General features: G+C 38.4%; 1 protein-coding gene across 1 annotated transcript in view; it reads right to left on the bottom strand.

Moving 5' to 3' along the window:
- Window positions 1-11,478, bottom strand: part of ESR2 (estrogen receptor 2) — a 65,393-nt gene extending 53,915 nt beyond the window's left edge. Inside the window, exons 1-2 of the mRNA XM_073242282.1 lie at window positions 10,405-11,478; window positions 9,639-9,870 (exon numbers count right to left, since the gene is read on the bottom strand). The gene's annotated coding sequence lies outside the window, so the exon portion shown is untranslated. The remainder of the gene's footprint in view (window positions 1-9,638; window positions 9,871-10,404) is intronic.
- Between the last annotated feature and the right edge of the window lie 8,534 nt (window positions 11,479-20,012).

The following is a 20,012-nucleotide window of genomic DNA, read 5'->3' as shown; positions in this document are numbered from 1 at the left end:
GGAAGGAAAATGGCTCTCAAAATATATAAAAGGATGCTCAACCTCATTCATAAAAATTAAAACTACCGCCAAATACCATTTCGCATGTATCATGTTTGGCAAAAATTTAAATATTTAACAACAGACTCTCTTGGCAAGGCTGTGGTGAAACAGGGACTCTCTCCTACATTGCTGGTGGGAGCGCAAAATGGCACAATGTCCATGGGTATTTAGCAGTATATAGCGAAATGACCTATGCTTTTACCCTTTGGACTATGAGTCCCTAGTGATATTCCAAAAGAGAACAGAAAAGAGGATCACTTCCTACCATTGCAAGTGAATGTTACACCTGTTCCTGACTCTGAAAATTAGTAATTAAGTGAAAAGAATTAAGCCTGTACCCTGCCTTTTTAGGAGCATCTGTAATTCATCCCAAGGTTGAGGAGAAACTCTTCTTTATAAAAGAATACCACCCACCCCCCAAAAAACATATATATATGGATGGATAGATTAGATAAATAGAGGAAATCAACCAAAATGTTAACAATTACTGAATCTAGATGGCAGACACATGGACATTCATTATTCCCATCTTTCAACTCTTCTGTAAATTTTTAATTTTTCATGATAAGAAGCTTTGGAGAAAAAAAACCACAAAATAATATGAGATTAAAAATGGAAACCTTTGGGAAAAAAGGTTAGAATAATTGTAATACTATAATCTGGAAAAGGGAACAATGACTATCAATAACAAGACTGGTTGAGAGAGGTCATTAAGTAGAGAAATTTGCCTTGAAAAGTTCTTATCTTCAATATTTTCAGGTTCAGCTATCACCTACTTCCACAGGTGGACAACTTGGCTCTCTAAAGCTCCTAATTCCTTCTTCTTGACATTTTCATCTAAATGCTTACTTCATTGGTCCTCAAAACAATATACCTATGGTGGTTTAAATGTGTCCACAAATTCTTCAACACTCTTCCCTTCAAAAAGTGGATCCTAATCTCCCTCTTGAGTATGAGCTAGATTTATGACTCACTGCTAATGAATAAATTATGGCAGAAAGAATAGTATGTGACGACCACACATAAGTCATAAAAGACATTGCAGCTTCTTCCTGCCTTACTTTCCGGATCACTCTCTCCAGGGGAAATTAGGCACCATACTGTAAGGACACTCAAGCAGCCTTACAGAGGACTCCTCTCCAACGGCCAGCAAAGAACTACAGCCTCCAGCCAACAGTTATGGGAGTGAGATATTCTGGGAACAGATCTTCCAGCCTCAGACAAGCCTTCAGATGACTGCAGCCCTGGCTGGCATCTTGATTGCAACCTCATGAGAGGACACTCAAGCCAGAACCACCCACCCAAGCTGCTCCTGGACTCCTGACTCTCAGAAACTGTAATGCTTGTTATTTAAGCTGCTAAATTGATGATTACTTGTTATACAGCACTAAATAATACAGTATCAAAGTAAAATTCATCATCTCCCTCCCTCAAGCCACTCCTTATTTCCTATTTGTGTTATGACCAACCCCATCACTGTTAGCTTTGACTGCTTCCCTTCATCCAGTTACCAAGGCACACTGGTTTTTGTTCCCAAGTGTCTTTTCCCATGGTTGGTCTTTTGCCACCATCTGAACAGGCTTTCATTACTTCTTATCTGCATCTGTACCAGGCTCCTTACTACTCCTTGTCTGCATATCCATATTGATGTCAGACTGACATTCCTGAAACCCAGCTCTGATCAGCCCTCTGCTTCCCCCCAGCCTCTGTGATAAGTCATGCTCTTTTAACATTCAAGGCATTCTGCTCTGCTGCCCAACCATCGCTCCACTCTCATCTGTATCTTCCTGCAGGAAACCTGCCATATCTGTAAGGAATAGGCACAATGCATTATGAAGCGGTTGGCACCTTATGCCTGAGTACTTCTTTCACTCTCAGCACCCCTATCATTACTTAATACAAACTTAGTCCTCCTTGTTACATTAGAACTACATTGATTTCTTCTGTAAATGGTAGATAGGATGAGGCAGGAGAAGGACAATTAAATTTTAAGCTCCTTGAAGACACATACTACTTTTTACTCACCTTCCTCTACAATCCAATAAATATTATAAGGAAATAACATGAGGAAATGTGTTTACATTTAATATAAGATTTAACCCAGTCAAGGGCATTAATAAAAAATGGGAGCACCTTCATAGGGAGTACTGTATGGAGTCAGGATCTAAAGGAGTCCCAAGACACGTACCCTGGCTTCAAGGATCTACTGTGCCAGGTCAAGGAGGCAGGACAGACCAGCTGAAGCAATAAGGAACTAATACAGAAGTGCTACCACTTGTAATCAACACTGATAGGCCATGAGGGACAGGAGAGGGAATGGTAGCTAGAAAATATAGGCTCAAGAAAGTTTTTATTTTCAGTATCTATGAGCATTTGTTAATCATAATAGGATTTCATATTTCAATTACTTAGATTCCTGTGGGGAAAATTGAAGTTCCCATGGCCAGGATCCTCACCTGAACCTAAACTACTTGATGATGTAACTAGCCTGCTGCTAGGCTACTGCTTCCACACCCATAGGCAATAAGCTATCACTGACTGAATCACTATATAAAGAGCTCTGCCCAGTGCTTTGGATGGAGGCAGAGATGAAGGAGGATTACAGGCCTCCAGACTGTTGGATGCAGACATGATTCCAGTGCTTGACCTATCACCAGGAGAACAAGCTGGGTAATAAACCCTTTCACCCCAAGAACATTCCACTGTCATTCCTGGGTCTCACTGAAACCATAGTGAACTTACCCAGGGCTGAAACCTGGCAAGATTGGCAAGATAATTCCCAATCAATACATATAATCCCTGATTCCTAATTTAAATATGCAGGATAAAGCAAACAGTGCTGACCACTGTCAAAACCAGCAGTTTCCAAAGTTTTTTTAAGTTGTTGTAAAATACATGTAACTTAGTTTACCATGTTAACTATTTCTATGTGTGCAGTTCGGTCGTGTTAAACACATTCACTCTGTTGTGCAACCAGTCTCCAGAACTCTTTTCATCTTGCAAAATGAACTCTATGCCTGTTAAACTATAGCCCCCATTCTTTCCTCCCCCAGCCCCTGGCAACCACCATTCTACTTTCTGTCTTGATGGACTTGACTACTTAGTACCTCATATAAGTGGAGCCATACAGTATTTGTCTTCCTGTGACTAGCTAACTTGTCTTCTGTGTCTTAGCATAATGTCCTACTGTTTATCCATGTTGTTGCATGTGTCAATGTCCTTCCTTTTTAAAGGCTATATAATATTCCATTGTATTTTCATTTATCAAGGAAAGGTCTTAAACAGAGATGCTTGAAAATGTTTACAGATCCATTGAAATGATCTAGGTTAGAGTGGGTGTTTGAATACAGGAGAGACCACAGTAGTTGGTAATTAAGCCATTGGTAACGTTTAGATGGTAGCTCCTGGACTGCCAGTATTGTTAGGAGGCATTTATCCTTCAATCTGTCCTGAACACACCTCTCCTATTTAAACCTACACATACACCTGCTCACTGTGCTTATGTTTTCAATACTGTACTTGGCAATTATATTTTAGTGAATTGTTTTTGTTACATGATCTGAGTATGTCTTATGTAGCCAATTATTTAATCAAAAGACATTTAAAGTACTTTAACTACACAACATAAACACTATAGTTATAACAACTGGGAGCAAAATACTTAAGGTAACATGCTTAACAATTTGTATTTATGTAGAATAAAATATAACCTGGAGGTAATAATTAAACTTTACAACTCTTAAACTTTAAAAAAAAAAGGGGGGGATGAAGGCCTTCGTAATTTAATATTTATTAAGTAAACAGTATATCCCAAGGTTAGTGTGGTCACTGTGGTAAATATACTTCTTACAGAGGACTGCTCAAGGTAAACTTTGTAAGGACAAATTTAACACTCTCAATCATCAAATGAAGATTAAATTATATTCAGGACAATATGAAGCAGCAAAACTGAATTTTAGAGCAACAACTTAAACATGAGACCTCATTAATACCCAACAGAAAAGTTAATTAAATGGGTTTAAACAAAAAACATTTCCTGAACATTTTAGTCAATCAAGATTTTACTGAACTTCTTGTCTCAACTTTACATTGCCCAAAAGAAATGTGTTTAGCATTTTAGCAGAAGTAGTTCAGCAAAGTCAACACACCAAACTATTCAAAAAGTACTCCTATCATTTCCTGTCATTAGGCCTCTTAAAAACATAAATCTTTCACTGACATAAAGTGATGAATAATAGCATGGAAATTCATGAACTGGAAATAACACTTCCTGTCAGCCAGTCAGAAAATGAACACACAATTTAAAATGAATACATCTCTCTGAGGAGTGGAGAACTGATCCCATTACTCATTCTCACCTCTAATTGAAATGTTCATTCTCAGCCCAGAAATGCTGAAATGACCTGTCACACACACATCCCCAAATGGCAAATGCCAGGATTCATCCAAGCTATTGATCAGGTGGCTAGGTGACTTTGCCTAGAAAATATGGATTTCACACATACACACCAATCAACTTCTCTAGACTTTCCATGCATGCCTAGTATAAAATAATTAATGTGAGAAAACTGGTTTCTGGACAAGGATTAAAAGGCCATGTTGTGTTTTGGTTGGGTATCTTTAGATGTGTTCAGATTCAAGTGATAAGTGATAACTATTTGTCAGTGGTTCTTGGGTAATTAGTAAGTTGGTAGCCAAGGCAAAGGGTTTTTCTTCTTAAGCAAAAACACAAAAACGGTGCTGAACTTAAATCATTGCAGTACACTTGGGGACAACTGATCAACAAAAGGAAAGTCTTCTCCACTGGAGGTCTAGAAAAGTGAAAAGACAAACCTGTTCTGGTTATTTGAGTACTCCTACTCTAAAACAGAGATAGAAACTGGTTGAAGGAAAGAGTACCAAAAAGATCAAATTTCACTGACGTTGTAAGACAGGATTTTCCCAACACATTCACTTGAACACCCAAGCACTGCCTCAGTGACCACAATATCTGGTACAATAGGGAGAAACAGTCTCTAAAGAGTTTAATTGTTAGACCTGGCAGACATGGAACTTCACCTGGCCAACAAAAGAACATGTACCCGGACATCCTGATTCTAAGAATTAATCATTCCTTTGTGTGTCAATTATCTTTCATTGGTCATCATAGACAAAATAGTTGCCCCATATGCTTTCTGACAAACCGTCCTTGTCCTCTGCCCAGTGACTTCTCTCTTCCACTCACCCCCAGCGCACACACCTGTGTTGAGCCCTCCGAGTCATAGCTGCATTCAAGCAGGAAAGCTTTTTGTACACATGAGATGATACATACTGTCCTAACATACTGGCTGGGGAACACATTATGGCTCTTAAACAGAAAAAAGTTTTTAAAATTCCAAATATTGACAGTGATTCCTTGGAGAAAGAAAGGCAGGCCCTAAAAATGGCAGAAAGACACTCTAGAAAGCATAGCCTGATTTTTATCCAAGTACCTATAAAATCTAGTTATATATGAAGGCAGTCAGCACAGGCCTGTTTTTCTGTGTATTCTGGCCCACTGGATTGAACAGCACACAGGGCCTTAGTCCCAGCTCTACCTGAAAGCCAGGTGATTTTAGACAAATCACATTAACTCCCTGGGCTTCCACATCTTCCTCAGTAGTAAGGTGAACCTAAATGTGCTGCACCTCTTCACAGTGCTTGGAGGAGACGTGAAATGCTGTACGTGGAAGCATTCTGGAAGGTATCATTACATATCCAAAAGATGAAGTCATTCTATTGGCATACCACTGGATATGCCTGCATTGTTGGGCAGAATTTCTAGACAAGTTAAAATGCTTTTATGGCTACCCTGAAGATTTCTGCCACCTAATTTTTAACCTCTGCACTACTAGTTCAAATAGCTGGGGTGCTGGTAGCCTGTTAGCATTGTGTGGAGCGCAAAATGCCACATTCTCCCTATGCCTGCCCATCACACTTCCACAAGAGTTCAGTTCAAACACCCCACACTGTGTGCCCCATAGAAGTCAAATCCACACACAAAAATCAGGCACTAGAAAAAATTCTATGGACAAAATAAAAACATGTCTAAAATGTAAGTGGCTGTTTGCCAACCACTGGCCTTAAATTTTTCCAAAGCATAGTATTAACACTCTCAACTAATATTAATTAGGAATAAAGAAAATGACACTCCAAAATCACTATAGAACTGATCATTAATAATTGTTTCATATCAACTCTTAAGAGTGTGTACGTGTATATTCCAAAATAAAAACCTAATTCCCCCTAGTAGCCCATTGCTTACTGAGCTGGATAGGAAATGGGATTTTGAGGCTTGAATAAGGGAAGAGGACAGTGCCTCAGCTCGGGGTTCTCACGTGCTGAGCTATTCAACCTTCACAATCTTCAGCAAGGTTGTACTCCTTCCCAATATTCACAGTCAGAGATGATGCTCCACTCTTGGGAAATGAACCATATCCAATAGTTATTTAGGGCCTGGGGGAGGAGAGTGGTGGGTGAAGAGATTCAAGAGGATTTGGTGAATGTAAAAGTGAAACTGAACACATTCAACTCACCTTCCAGTCCTGGATTTGACAGCTGAACACAAAACATTTACCAACAAAAGGTCACAGTCCTGCTTTGAGGAAACAAGTCCAGTGATCTGTTTTTGCAGGTGGCCTTCACTCTCCTGTTCTCTCTCACACACACATAGAGACCCCACAAAAAGCCCTTAATAATGAAGAGCTGTAACAGTCCAGCTAGGAATGCCAACTATCCAGTTCACTGGTGCCTCATAACTTGCCACTTTGCATATACTAGTTACTGCCACTGTAGTTCTCTGGCAGGTGAATGCATATTTAAATACAGGCTCTTGTTTTTCATATCATAAAAGAGAAAGGGAAAAGACATCATCTGACATATCTTTATTTGTAGTACCTAACAGTAACAGGCCCCTGTTTACTGAATTGAAAAATGTATTAAACAGTAGAGAATATTAGTTTACAAAATATTTGCATCTATGTTCTGAAAGAAAATCTAGATCTCAAAGCAAGAGCACAGAAATAAAAAAATCTGGACATCTGCAAATAAACTGGGCACAGCCCTTAGCATCAATTAAGAAGAATAATCACTCTGTAAACTATTTTAAATGTCTCCAAACTGTCATTTTCAATTACTCTTTTGTTCCTCACTATCTGATAATATGTATTTTCAGGTAGCTTTCTTAATCTCAAGTATAAGAAGAGTATTTTTAAATGCCAATATTATAAAGGGACAACATATTCTATTAATATTACATAAGCAACAAACTTTTTAAATGGCCTTGTATATCAGTATGGGATAACCAGTGATGCACACCATAACTAAAGCCTCAAACCACAACAGAATCTAAATGTGCTAAGAATTAAACTCTTGGTCCATGTCTCTAATTTCCCATTTGCAAAATAGCTTTCTCTTTGCTTCAATTTATCCCGAAGTATAAAGGATTAAAACAAAAATACCATAACCTTATTCATCCCACAAAAAGGGGGAACTGAGGTTTTCTTTTGAAAAAAGCAAAGAAAGATAATTAATTCTAAATAAAAACATACTGAAGTGCAAAACACATCAGTGATTTGCAGGGGTTGGAAATGGGTGGAGGGGGTGACAACAAAGGCAGGAAGGGGATTTGGGGAGTGATGGAACTATTCTCTGCTTTGATTAGGGAAGTGATTTTGCAAGTGGGTGTAACTGTCAGAACTCACAGTCTTACAACTAAAGAGGCTAGATTTTATTATATACAAATTACACTCCAATAAGCCTGCCTTTTAAAAAATGCTATTATGTCTCAATGTTCTACGCACTGAATTATGAAGTTTAACATTCAAGTATACAGTTCTCAAGGGTTCTGAATGTAATTATCAAAATTTACCAGTAAATGTTTCAAGTTCAACCTTCAGTATTTTATATATTATAGATTTATAGATTTATGAAATGACTCAGAACATGAACTGAAATTATCACAAGATGTATTCTGAATCATTATCTGTTAGATACACATTTATAGAAAATTGTGTCTTATTCTTAAGAATGGACATAGCAATAGCTACTAAATGCTAATTCTATTTTTAAGGGTTGAATTTACTACTAATTTTTTACTTTTTCTATCTTATAAATAAATTGAGACAAGTAAAGAGTGATTAGACTTGAGTCCTTCAAAACCACTATGAAATGTGTCCTAAGATTGTAACTGCACTAGTTGGGGGGTGAGGATTTAATAATATGGGTAACTGTTGAACCACTGTGTTGTATACTTGAAACCAATATAAGATTGTATATCAATGACACTTCAACCAAAAAAATGTCTCCTAAATGTATTTTAATTGAGTTCAGAGATTTACACGTCTTAAGTGTTACAGGAGACTGGCTACTTTCAAAATAAGAATGTTTCAGTAATTCAACTGAAAAAAAAATGCTTGAATATAAAATGGAATCCTTTAACACCTATTGATGAACAGATTCTTACATTTTCCCTCTTGAGTGTATGCAGAAACAGATTTTCTGCAGTAAAAACTAGGAGTCAAAGAATGAAGTGGTCATGTTCTTTTCATAATCACAGTTTTACAAAATCACTGTTTACAAAACAGCACAAACCTTTCTTTTCACATGTTCACTTTTAAAATAACAAACTTATTTCCCCCCACACAAAGTAGTATAGCCACAGTGAGTTTAGAAACTTATAACAAATGTAAAAATTTCTAATGGAATGCCCATGAAAATACTAGAAACATAAAACAAAATCCTTCCTCTAAAGTGTTGTCTACCATACCAGAAAGCAAAATTGCTTTTTAAAAAGCTAGTAAAATTGAGACAACCTTATTTTCCTAAACAGAAATCCACTCAAATCCAAAGTTTTATTTTTCACAAAAATATTCCCTTGACTTAATTTTATACTTGAATATGAATTAGCCACAGTAATAACACAAAGGGTTAAGAAAGAGAAGCGGTAGGTTCCTTACAGCAAATAAAACAGAGCAGCTCTTAATCTGGCGCGGTCCATCTAGGAAAGAAGTAAATCTACTTTCTGATCTGATTAACGAATGTCAGCTAATACATTTTAAAGCACTGGTCACCTGCCTGATACATGTACTCCTTCCCAGGCCCACAAAACTCAAGCGGGAAGCTCAGTGTTAAATTTCCCACTTACCATTTCATCCACTGTCAAGAAACCCATAGAGAAATCCAGAGATTTTTCTTTTAAAAAGATATGCATATTAGCCAGTCAACCCGGACTTACATACACAAACTAAGTTAACTTGCTAGCGTCCTGAATGAAATATTCAATCAGAGCATGAAATTTCTATTTTTCCAGTAGTTTTCAAGACGTTTGATGGGTGTTTTTTATTGTTCTCAATAGTATTGATTTCCCACCGCAGGATTTCACACAGAAAATTCTGTTTCCTAGTTATTTTTGAGCTAAATTACACCTATTTAACTGCAGATTAACAAGCGTCTAGCAACCTCTGAAGCGAGGACACGTGCTTTTCCTGACTAGTTCTATGCCCCGCACCTGGCTCCGGCCACCAGCTGCGCAGAGCGCGCCCACCTCCAGCAGGCCGGACCGGGTCGCCGAGCCTTACCCGCAGCACTGCATGCACTCGCAGCCCAGGATGATCCCGCTCTGGTCCGGTTCCCGCCACCTCCTCTCCACCCTGCAAGTTTCCAGAGGAGGTTCTCGCAGCCTCAGCTTATCAAGCGGCTTAGCAGCAGAGGCGACGGAGTGTTAGAAGGTCCAGCAGCCGTTAGACACTGCAAAGATCACAGACGACTCAACGAGGAGCTTCTTCTGCCTTTTAAAGACCCAGGAGGGACCTAGAGAGAAATCCGAGGGCACACGTGACCACAGACCCAGCGACGGGCAATCTCGGAGCACCCGGAGATCCACACTCGTCTGGGTGAAGGGCAAGCCCTAGGAGGCGCTGTCAGGCTCGAGCACTTCACGGCCATCCTACTGCAAGGGTAGCAAGGCACAGCTGAAGCCCCTCGTCCCGCGGTGGATTTAGGAGGGCTGGGGCGGGGCCTGAGAATGTGCATTTCCAACTCGGTCCTGGGGTGAAGCTGAAACTGATGCTCCGGGCTACTGGACCACACTTTGAGGATCACGTCCCTAGACCCAGACCCACGTAGGTCTAAGAGGACTAAGGCTTCGGTGTCATTAAATACGTAAGTCTGACTCTAACAAACCTAGCGGTGAAAGTAAAAAGGCTTTGGATTTGCCTAGTCCCCAGCAGCAAGCGCAGCCTCGTACCCCGTGATCAGGAGGTGGAGGGAGTGGGTTCCCAGGAGAGGCTGGCTGTTAAGGTCTTTTGCGTTGGAGCGAAGATCCCTGGAACCTCCAAAACTCACCTACCCCAAGGAAGAACTCGGGAGAAGTCTGTGCCTCCACTGCGCAGCTTTTCCCAGGCGACGCCTGGGTCCAGTTCTCTCCGTAAGCTAGAGCCCCCTAGTGGCAGCTCCAGATCCCCAGGACTGCAGGGTCCCTCCGCTCGCAGCCACTGGGTAGGCAGTAGTCCACAGTGAAAGGACTAGCTAGGATCATAGGACAGTCATTAAGAAGCAACTGGCTATAGAGCAGCTATTGATAGTAAAAATCTATAGGAAAGTAGATGCCTCATTAAGCCAGTTAATCATCAAACTACCCATGGTATAAGGAATATGGTTCTTGATCAGGTAGGTTATGACTCTAGATTTCTGAGAGAGGAAGACCAAATGGGGCACTTGGAGAAAAGCTTTTACAGTGCCAGCCTCAAGTGTTTGGGGTTTAGCCAAAAATAGCCTAGAGGGACTCAAGTGTGCCCTGGGGTTATAAATTGAGGTTCACAGGTGATGAAGGGAGGGAGGTTCCAAATATGGAGAATCATCTACTTTATAAATAATGATTACCAAAAACTTTTATCCTTCCCCCCACCACCCCCCCATCCAATTTGCACTAAAGCTGAAATTCCGGGATTCTCTTACCTTGTAAAGCAGAGTCTCCTGATCCTTGAGGCAGAGAAGTTAGTGTGGACAGGGGTGTGTGTCGCTGACCAGGTCTACCCCGTGAACGATTGGAGGACAAGATGCTTGTCTTTGCCAGTCTCAGCTTCCCTGTTCCTTCTCCTGGGTGTCTCTCCAGGTACCTAGTACCCATATGTTCCTTCCTTCTTTCTACCTTAAGGAGAATTTTTAAAAGATTGCTTAAAATATCTGTGTCAGTGTCATACCTGGGCATCCAGTCCACAGGACAAGGTTACTCTGACCTGCAGTTGAAATAAACCACAGTTGGACAACCAGCATGTGCAGCCAGTCCTTATAAATTGCTCTCATTTGTCTTAGTCTTGGTCTTTGACATTTGTAAACATACAGGTAAAATAATTTTTTGTCCTCTCTACTGCTCCCTGAAGATACTTAAACTCCAAACAGTTCCCTTGCATACCTTGTGTTTCCCACATTCTACCCACCCGAAACCATACAACATGAGGAAATACATTCCTGTTCTTAGCCCCAACTCTGACTGAAGCAATTCTCTCTTGAGCTAGAAAAGAAACTAGCCCTTGGTGGTCACTGTCATGAATGTGACAAACCAGTTGAGAAATAAAATGTTAAATAACTTTTAGAAATGGTGGCAAATTGTAAAATGCAGTTTTTCACAAATTACACAAGTGCAATTCTGAAAGTGAAGCTTCCTTACCCAGTAAGGCACAGAATAAGATAATATTAATAGCAGGTCAGACAGTGTAATATTCTCAGGAATGAGGTCAAAAAGGAGTAGGGTATAGACAGACATGGCTTAAGTGGCCAGATTTTAGTAAGACTGATTTCACAGAGTTTAAAATTCATAGAACATTGACTAAAGTTTTTTCTACTTCTTGTAAATACATTTGACATTTTCAAGTTCTTCATTGATATCAAGGAAGGTTGCTAGAAATGTCTCATATTGTCCTTTTCAACCCACATCAACTAGCACTAGAGGGATGCACACTGCATTAATGGCTTTTATAAAAATACAGACCTCACCTTTTGTGCACAGAGAGAAGGTGCTTCTTTCACACATTACTGCTTGATCTGAGGAGCCTAACAGAGAAAGGCATGGTCTTCTCCATTATTCAGTCCCATCTGCTGGGAATTATAGCCAAGAAAGGAACTTCTGCAGATAGTTTAGACATCTTCTGAGGGATCCTCCAGTGTTGTCCAATGTGATAAGGTCAGACACTGTATAATAGGATCCCTGCATTCTCCCTTTTTCTTTTTTTAATATCTCTACTTTTTTTTTCTATTTTTTCAGGCAGTTTTGCTCACTAAACGCTCCTTCATGGTTCTGCCCTGTTCAGGCCATTGTTTCCTCAGCTGGCTCCTGCTCTTCCATCCATCAGCCATAATTTATTAAAAGAACCATACCCTAGGGTGACCCTGGCTTTTACAGTTAACAAGCAGTTACATGGCCCTGTCTTGCTGCATTTTCACACAAACTCTGTGACGATGATTTTATTCCCATTTTGTAGATAAGGAAACTTGAGTTCTCCAGATTTACGGTTATAGGAATTTGACTTGTGTAGATCCACACCTGCCTCCCTGAGGAAGATTCATTTTCTGTGTTCCTAGTACAGGGATCCCAGAGTGTCTGCCATCTGCTACTGCTAATATCCCTAGGCTTGTATCAGCCTGACCCCAACCCTTCCCACCTTATCTCAGTCTAAAACACTACTCAAGGGAGAAAATTATTGACAGCTCCTTTAGTTATTTTCACCTTCAAATTATTCTGGTACTCTACATTTATTCCTTCATAAAACACTCCTTTTAGAGAATGCTTATTGCCCTTGTGCATTTATCTCTGTGAGAATGTACCCTTTGAGAAGGCTGAAAAAAATAATGTTCTAAGTGCCTACCTGGGACTCAAGAGAATATGAAGGTGTTTGCTTTTGGATGAGGAGGAAGAGATGGCTATCATTCATTCGGCAATTGCTTGTAAAACTCATTGCACTATTTCATTAAATCCTCAAAACAAAGGAAGACCAAGGCTCAGAAAGTTTAAGTAACTTGCCTAGTACTACACAGCTAATAAGAACAGAAGGTTCAAACCATATTGGTTTCACTATAACTTGGTTTCTCCTAAGGCTTTATACCTAGTTGAGGAGACAAGACATAGTGTCTAAGAAATGACCTACAAAACCTATTAGAAATGATAGTGACAAATGAATGGTGGAGTTTGGATGTTCTGTGGACATTCAGAGGACAAGAAGCTGCTTCCCTACATGTTTGGGTTCCTCAGAGATTTATGTTAACCCCTCAGAGCCTGTTACCTGAACGGAATGGGTTTCAGACATGGAGAGCACTGATCTGCCTTAGGGTATCCTCTGAATTCTGTAAGCACCTGGGCCCAGACTTGCATCCTTCCCTTGGAATCCTTCCTTCTTCCTCGGGTTTCCAGCCCAACCATTTACTTGTTGTATGGCCTTGAATGCTTTTCTGGCCTCTCTGATATTCCTCTGTAAAATGGGAGGAGCACAAGAATTTACTTCATAGGATTGTTGTGGGAATGAACTGTAACATGCCAGACACCTGGTAATTTCTCACTACATGATAGCTTTAAAGCAACCCAACAGTCCTTGGAACAAAGGGCTTCCTAGGTGTAGGCAAGACGACCTCAGAAAGGGCAAGGAGCAGGTCTGCTGGTTAGAGATGTTTGGGCTCTGAGGTGGAGGAAGTAGCACAGAAATTAAATGCCCTGCCTGGAGTTTGTCCTAGAGCTCTGCATACATCTCTTCAGGCAGGCCCAATTGTGAAGAGAGTCAAAGATCCATTGAAACATGACCCACTTGTATGACTAATTTAGAGCAGTATTTCTCCACATTCTTGGATAAGAGTTACCTAAGTCACTTGCTTAAAATACAGATTCCTGGGCCCCGCCACAGAAGGCTCTGACCTAGAAGCTCGGAGACTGGCCCTAGAAATGTGCATTTTCCACAAGCCACTGTATGATTTTATGATCAACGGAGTTTGGGAAACATTGCTTTGAAATGTTCAGTGTGCTTATGTGTCCACTATCTATCCAGTGGAACCTGCATAATGGGCAATTTATCATCTCCATTTTCCAGAAAAGGTTACTAAGACCCAACAAGTCTTAGCACAAGCTGCTTGTCACATTGGCTCAGGAGATGTGACTGTTAAATATTTGAGGAATTTGAAGTTCAGTTGTTAAACCAATTGTAGCCTGAAATTGCCACAGTGAGTAGCTACACTACAGATATTTCCTGGCCCAGAGGTACCCAGCCGTACTGTTTCCCTCAGAAAAGAGGGTATTGATTGACATGAACACTTCTCAGTTGCTCTCTGGTTTTTAATTCATGGCCTAATTTAAATATTGTCTTTTTCTCTAGGGAATCCATAAACACATACAAAGCAGAGCTTTTTTAAAAAAGCTTACTAGCACCCACCAAAGGTAATAAATTTGTCTTGCTGTTGGTAACTGAGCAGAGTTCACCTGTGTCCTCCCCCTAGTCTAGGCTCCTACTTCAAGTAACTTCCTTTATCATCCCTCAAACCTGCAGTCCTGGATAGATTTATCATAAGCTCAAATTCTACAAAGGACCACTTTAGAGTTGGCTCAGATTTTCTAGTTAGAGAATCTAAGTGTTGGCTTTCCACAACAGGTTCATGTCTCCCTCTAATGGATGGGAAAGAATAGGACAAGTCAGATTTCTATTGTAAAATCAGAAGGCCTTGTATGATTTATCTATATTATGTGTGATATGTGTAACATGTTGAAACACTACATAGTAGCTTATTCAGCTAGTTTCCAAGAATAGCACAAAAGTGTTCTTTTGTATTCATTCATTCAGTATTTCATCCATTCAATATTTATCATTTACATACTATGTGTCAGCTATTGAGATATATGAATAAGACCATGCAATGGCAAAAAATGAATGAGAAAATGCACTATATGCTGAGATAGAAAGATTGCCAAAATACATTAAGGGAAAAAAATCAGAGTATAAAAGGGAATGAATAATATACCATTTGTTTGTAAAGGGGGAACACACACACACACACACACACGTTTCAGAAAGATACACAAAACCTATTAACATTAGTTGGTTCCTTTATGGAAGGGGAACAGAGTATCTGTAAACAGAGGTAGCAGAGGGCTTCCACTGTATTCTTTATATATATATATACATATATATAATACTTTATATACATATAAATATATGTATATATTTTAAGTGTACATTGTAGTGATTTAATATACATATACATTGTGAAAGGATTCCTACTATCAAGTTAATTAACATATCCATGACCTCACAAGTTCTCTTGAAATTTTTCAATTATATAATACAGTGTTATCAACTATAGTCACCATGTTTTATATTAGATCCTCAGTCCTTATTCATCCTTTCTTTTAATTGAAGGGTAGTTGACAACAATATTACATCAGTTCCAGGTCTACAACAGTGATTCATCATTTTGAAATGATCACCATGATAAGTCTAGCTACCATCCGTCACCATACAAAGTTGTTATAATACTATTAACTATATTCCCTATGCTGTACATTGCTTCTCCATTTCTTAATTTTTTTATTAAAGTGTCATTAATATACAATCCTATGTAGGTTTCAGATGTACATCACAGTGGTTCAACAGTCCCATGATCAACTTACACTGTGATTGTGAATTATTGTTCCCCTTTATCCCCCTCCTTTGCACTCATCCAACCCCTCTCCCTTGGTAACCACTAGTCATTTCTCAGTGTCTATGAATCTACTGCTGTTTTGTTTATTCTGTTTTGTTTTTATATTCTACAAATAAGTGAAATCACATGGTATTTGTCTTTCTCCACCTGGCTTATTTCATTGAGCTTAACACCCTCTAGATCCATCCATGTTGTTGCAAATAGCAGGATTTCTTCTCTTTTAATGATGGGATAATATTCCATTGTATATATGTACTCTACCTCTTCTTTATCCAGTCATCTATTGATAGACACTTAGGTTGCTTCCGTATCTTGGGTATTGCAAATAGTGTGGTGATAAATATAGGGATGCAGATGTCTTTCTAAATCAGGGATTTTGTTTTCTTCAGGTAAATACCTATGAGTGGAATTACTGGGTCAAATGGTATTTCTATTTTTAGTTTTTTTGAGGAAACTCCATACTGCTTTCCAGTGGTTGTACCAATTTTCAGTCCCACCAACAGTGTAGGAGGGTTCCTATTTCTCCGCATCCTCACCAGCATTTGTTGTTTCTTGTCTTTTGAACACTGGCCAATCTAACTGGTGTGAGGTGATAACTCCTTGTGGTTTTAATTTGCATTTTCCTGATGATTAGTGACATGCAGCATCTTTTCACATGTTGGCCATTTGTAATTTTTTTTTGGATAAGTGTTCAGGTCCTCTATCTATATCTTAATCAGGTTATTTGTTTTTTGGGTGTTGAAGTGTATGGGTTCTTTATATATTTTGGATGTTAACCCCTTATCAGATGAGTCATTTACAAATATATTCTCCCTTTCTGTAGGATGCCTTTTCTGCTGATGGTGTCCTTCGCTGTACAGCTTTTTAGTTTGATGTAGTCCTACTTGTTCATTTTCTGTTTTCCTTGCCAGAGGACATGTGTCCAGGAAGAAATTGCTCATGTTTGTAGTCAAGAGATTTTTTGCCTACGTTTTCTTTTAAGAGTTTTATGGTTTCATGACTTACATTCAGGTCTTTGATCCATTTTGAGTTTGTTGTGTATGGAGTTAGACAATGGTCCAGTTTCATTCTCTCACATGTAGCTGTCCAGTTTTCCCAACCCCAGTTGTTGAAGAGGCTGAATTTTCTCCATTATATTTTCATGGTTCCTCTATCATATATTAATTGACCATATATTTGTGCGTTTATATCTGGGCTCTCTATTCTGTTCTATTGTTCTATGGCTCTGTTCTTGTGCCAGTGCTAAATTGTTTTGATTACTGTGACTTTGTAGTAGAACTTGAAGTCAGAGAGCAAAATCCCTCCAACTTTATTCTTCTTTCAGGATTGCTTTGGTTTTCAGGGTCTTTTGTGGTTCCACATGAATTTCAGAACTATTTGTTCTAGGTCATTGAAGAATGCTGTTGGTATTTTGATAGGGATTGCATTGAATCTGTAAATTGCTTTGGGCAGGCTGGCAATTTTGAGAATAATAATTCTTCTTATCTATGAGCACAGGATAGATTTCCATTTATTCATGTCTTTAATTTCTCTCAGGAGTGTCTTGCATTTTCAGAATATAGGTCTTTCACTTCCTTGCTTAAGTTTATTCATAGGTATTTTATTCTTTTTGATGCAATTGTAAGTGAAGTTATTTTACTGATTTCTCTTTCTGCTAGTTCATTGTTAGTATAGGGTGATGGATTTCTGTGTATTAATTTTGTATCCTGCAATTTGCTGAATTCAGCTATTAGTTCTACTAGATTTTGGTGGATTTTTGAGGGTTTTCTATGTATATCATGTCATCTGCAAATAGAGTTTAACTTCTTCCTTACCAATCCGGATGCCTTTTTATTTCTTTGTCTGATTGCTGTGGCTAGGACCTCCAGTACTATGTTGAATTAAAGTTGTCATTCTCGATCTTAGAGGAAAGGCTTTCAACTTTTCACTATTAAGTAAAAGGTTGGCAATGGGTTTGTCATATATGACCTTTATTATGTTGTTACATAACTTCTACACACATTTTGTTGACTGTTTTTTCCATGAATGGATGTGGAATTTTGTCAAATGCTTTTTCAGCATCTATTGAGATGATCATGTGGTTTTTATCCTTTTTGTTAATGTGGTATATGATATTGATAGATTTATGGTTATACCATTCTTGCATTCCTGGAGTAAATCCCACTTGGTCATGATGGATGATCTTTTTGATATATTTTTGAATTTGGTTTGCTAATATTTTGAGGATTTTTGCATCTATATTCATCAGGGATATTGTTTTCTTTTTTGTGTGTGTAGTGTCTTTGTCTGGTTTTGGTATTAAAGTGGTACTGGCCTCATAGATGAGTTTGGAAGTATTCTTTTCTCCTACTTTTTGGAATAGTTTAAGAAGGATGGGTATTAGCTCCTTTTTAAATGGTAGAATTTGGTTGTGAAGCCATCTGTATCTGGAGTTTTTTGCAGAAGAGTTTTTTTTTTATTACCAACTTGATTTCATTGCTGATAATTGGTCTGGTTCAGATTTTGTTTCTTCCTGGGTCACTCTTGGAAGGTTGTATTTTTCTAGGAAATTTTCCATTTCTTCTAGGTTGCCAAATTTATTGGCATATAATTTTTTAAATTCTCTAATAATTATTTGTATTTCTGTGGCATCTGTTGTGATTATTCCATCTTTATTGCTATTTTGTTTATTTTCTTGAAGAACCAGCTCCTGGTTTCATTGATTTTCTTTCTTCTGTTTTATTCTTCTCAATTTTATTTCTGCTCTGATCTTTATTATGTCCCTCCTTCAACTAACTTTGGGCATCATTACTTCTTCTTTTTCTAGTTTTTAATTGTCATTTTTAGACTATTTGGGATTGTTCTTGTTTCTTTAGGCAAGTCTGTATTGCTATGTATTTTCTTCTCAGAACTGCCTTTGCCACCTCCCACAGATTTTGGGCTGTTGTGTTTTTGTTTTCATTTGTTGATTTATTTTAATTTGTTCATTGATCCATTGATAATTTAGAAGTATTTTGTTTAGTCTCTATATGTTTTCAGGCTTTTTTGTTTTCTTTGTGTAACTTATTTCTAGTTTCATACCATTGTGGTCTGAGAAGCTGCTGGATGCAATTTCAGTATTTTTTTATTTATTGAGGCTCTTCTTGTGGCCTAGTATGTGATCTATTGTACACTTGAGAAAAATGTGTATCCTGCTGCTTTTGGATGGAGTGTTCTATAGCTATCTATCAAGTCCATCTGATCTAATATATTGTTTAGTGCCTCTGTTTCCTTGTTTATTTTCTGTCTGGCTGATCTATTGATGTGAGTGGTGTGTTAAAGTCTCTCAAAATGAATGTGCTGCAGTCTATTTCCCCCTTTAATTCTGTTAGTATTTGTTTTACATATTTAGGTGTTCCTATATTGGGTGCATAGATATTTATAATGGTTATATCCTTTTGTTGGACTGATCCCTGTATCATTATGTAATGTCATTGTCTCTTGTTACTTTATTTCTTTTGAAATCAATTTTTTTCTGATAAGTACTGCTTATCTTGCTTTTTTTCTCCTTATTATTTGCATGTAATATCTTTTTCCATCCCTTCATTATTAGTCTGTGTATGTCTTTGGGTCTGAAATGAGTCCCTTGTAGGCAGCATATACATGAGTCTTGTTTCTTTATCCATTCTGCTACTCTGTTTTTTGATTGACGCATTCAGTCCATTTACATTTAAGGTGATTACTGATAGGTATGTACTTATTGCCATGTTAACTAGCTAGGGACATTAGACCAGAGGAACAACACGATGGTTAGTTGCCAGGGTTTTCTTTTATGTCTCATATGTCCCAGACTTGAACATAAGTCAGCTGCCCAGAAATGCCTACATCTAAAAATAATAAGGGAAATATTACTATTTTAGTTTGTTTTGTTTACTGTATCAAAATACCACAGAGTGGGTAGCAACATGAACTTATTTCTCATAGTTCTGAAGCCTGGAAAGTGTCCTCAAATGGTGGAATAGGCTGAGGTATCTCTCTAAGCCTCTTTTATAAGGGTACTAATCCCATTCATGAGGACTCTTCCCTCATGACCTAATCACCTCTTAAAGGCCCCACCTCCCAATACCATCACACTGGGCATTAGGATTTCAACATATGATTTTTGGGGAAAAGCAAATATTCAGACCATAGCAATTATGAACAACTTCACACACATAAACTTGATAACTCAGATGAAATGGGACAATTCTTTGAAAAACAGAATTGTCCTTTTTCAATTCAATATTAAGTAGATAATCTCATTCAATATTAAGTTGATA

The sequence above is a fragment of the Manis javanica genome, chromosome 8, assembly GCF_040802235.1.
Source record: "Manis javanica isolate MJ-LG chromosome 8, MJ_LKY, whole genome shotgun sequence".
NCBI classification, from domain to species: Eukaryota; Metazoa; Chordata; class Mammalia; order Pholidota; family Manidae; genus Manis; species Manis javanica.
The sequence above is the reverse complement of the archived record's forward strand: the minus strand, read 5'-3'. Positions and strand labels throughout refer to the sequence as shown.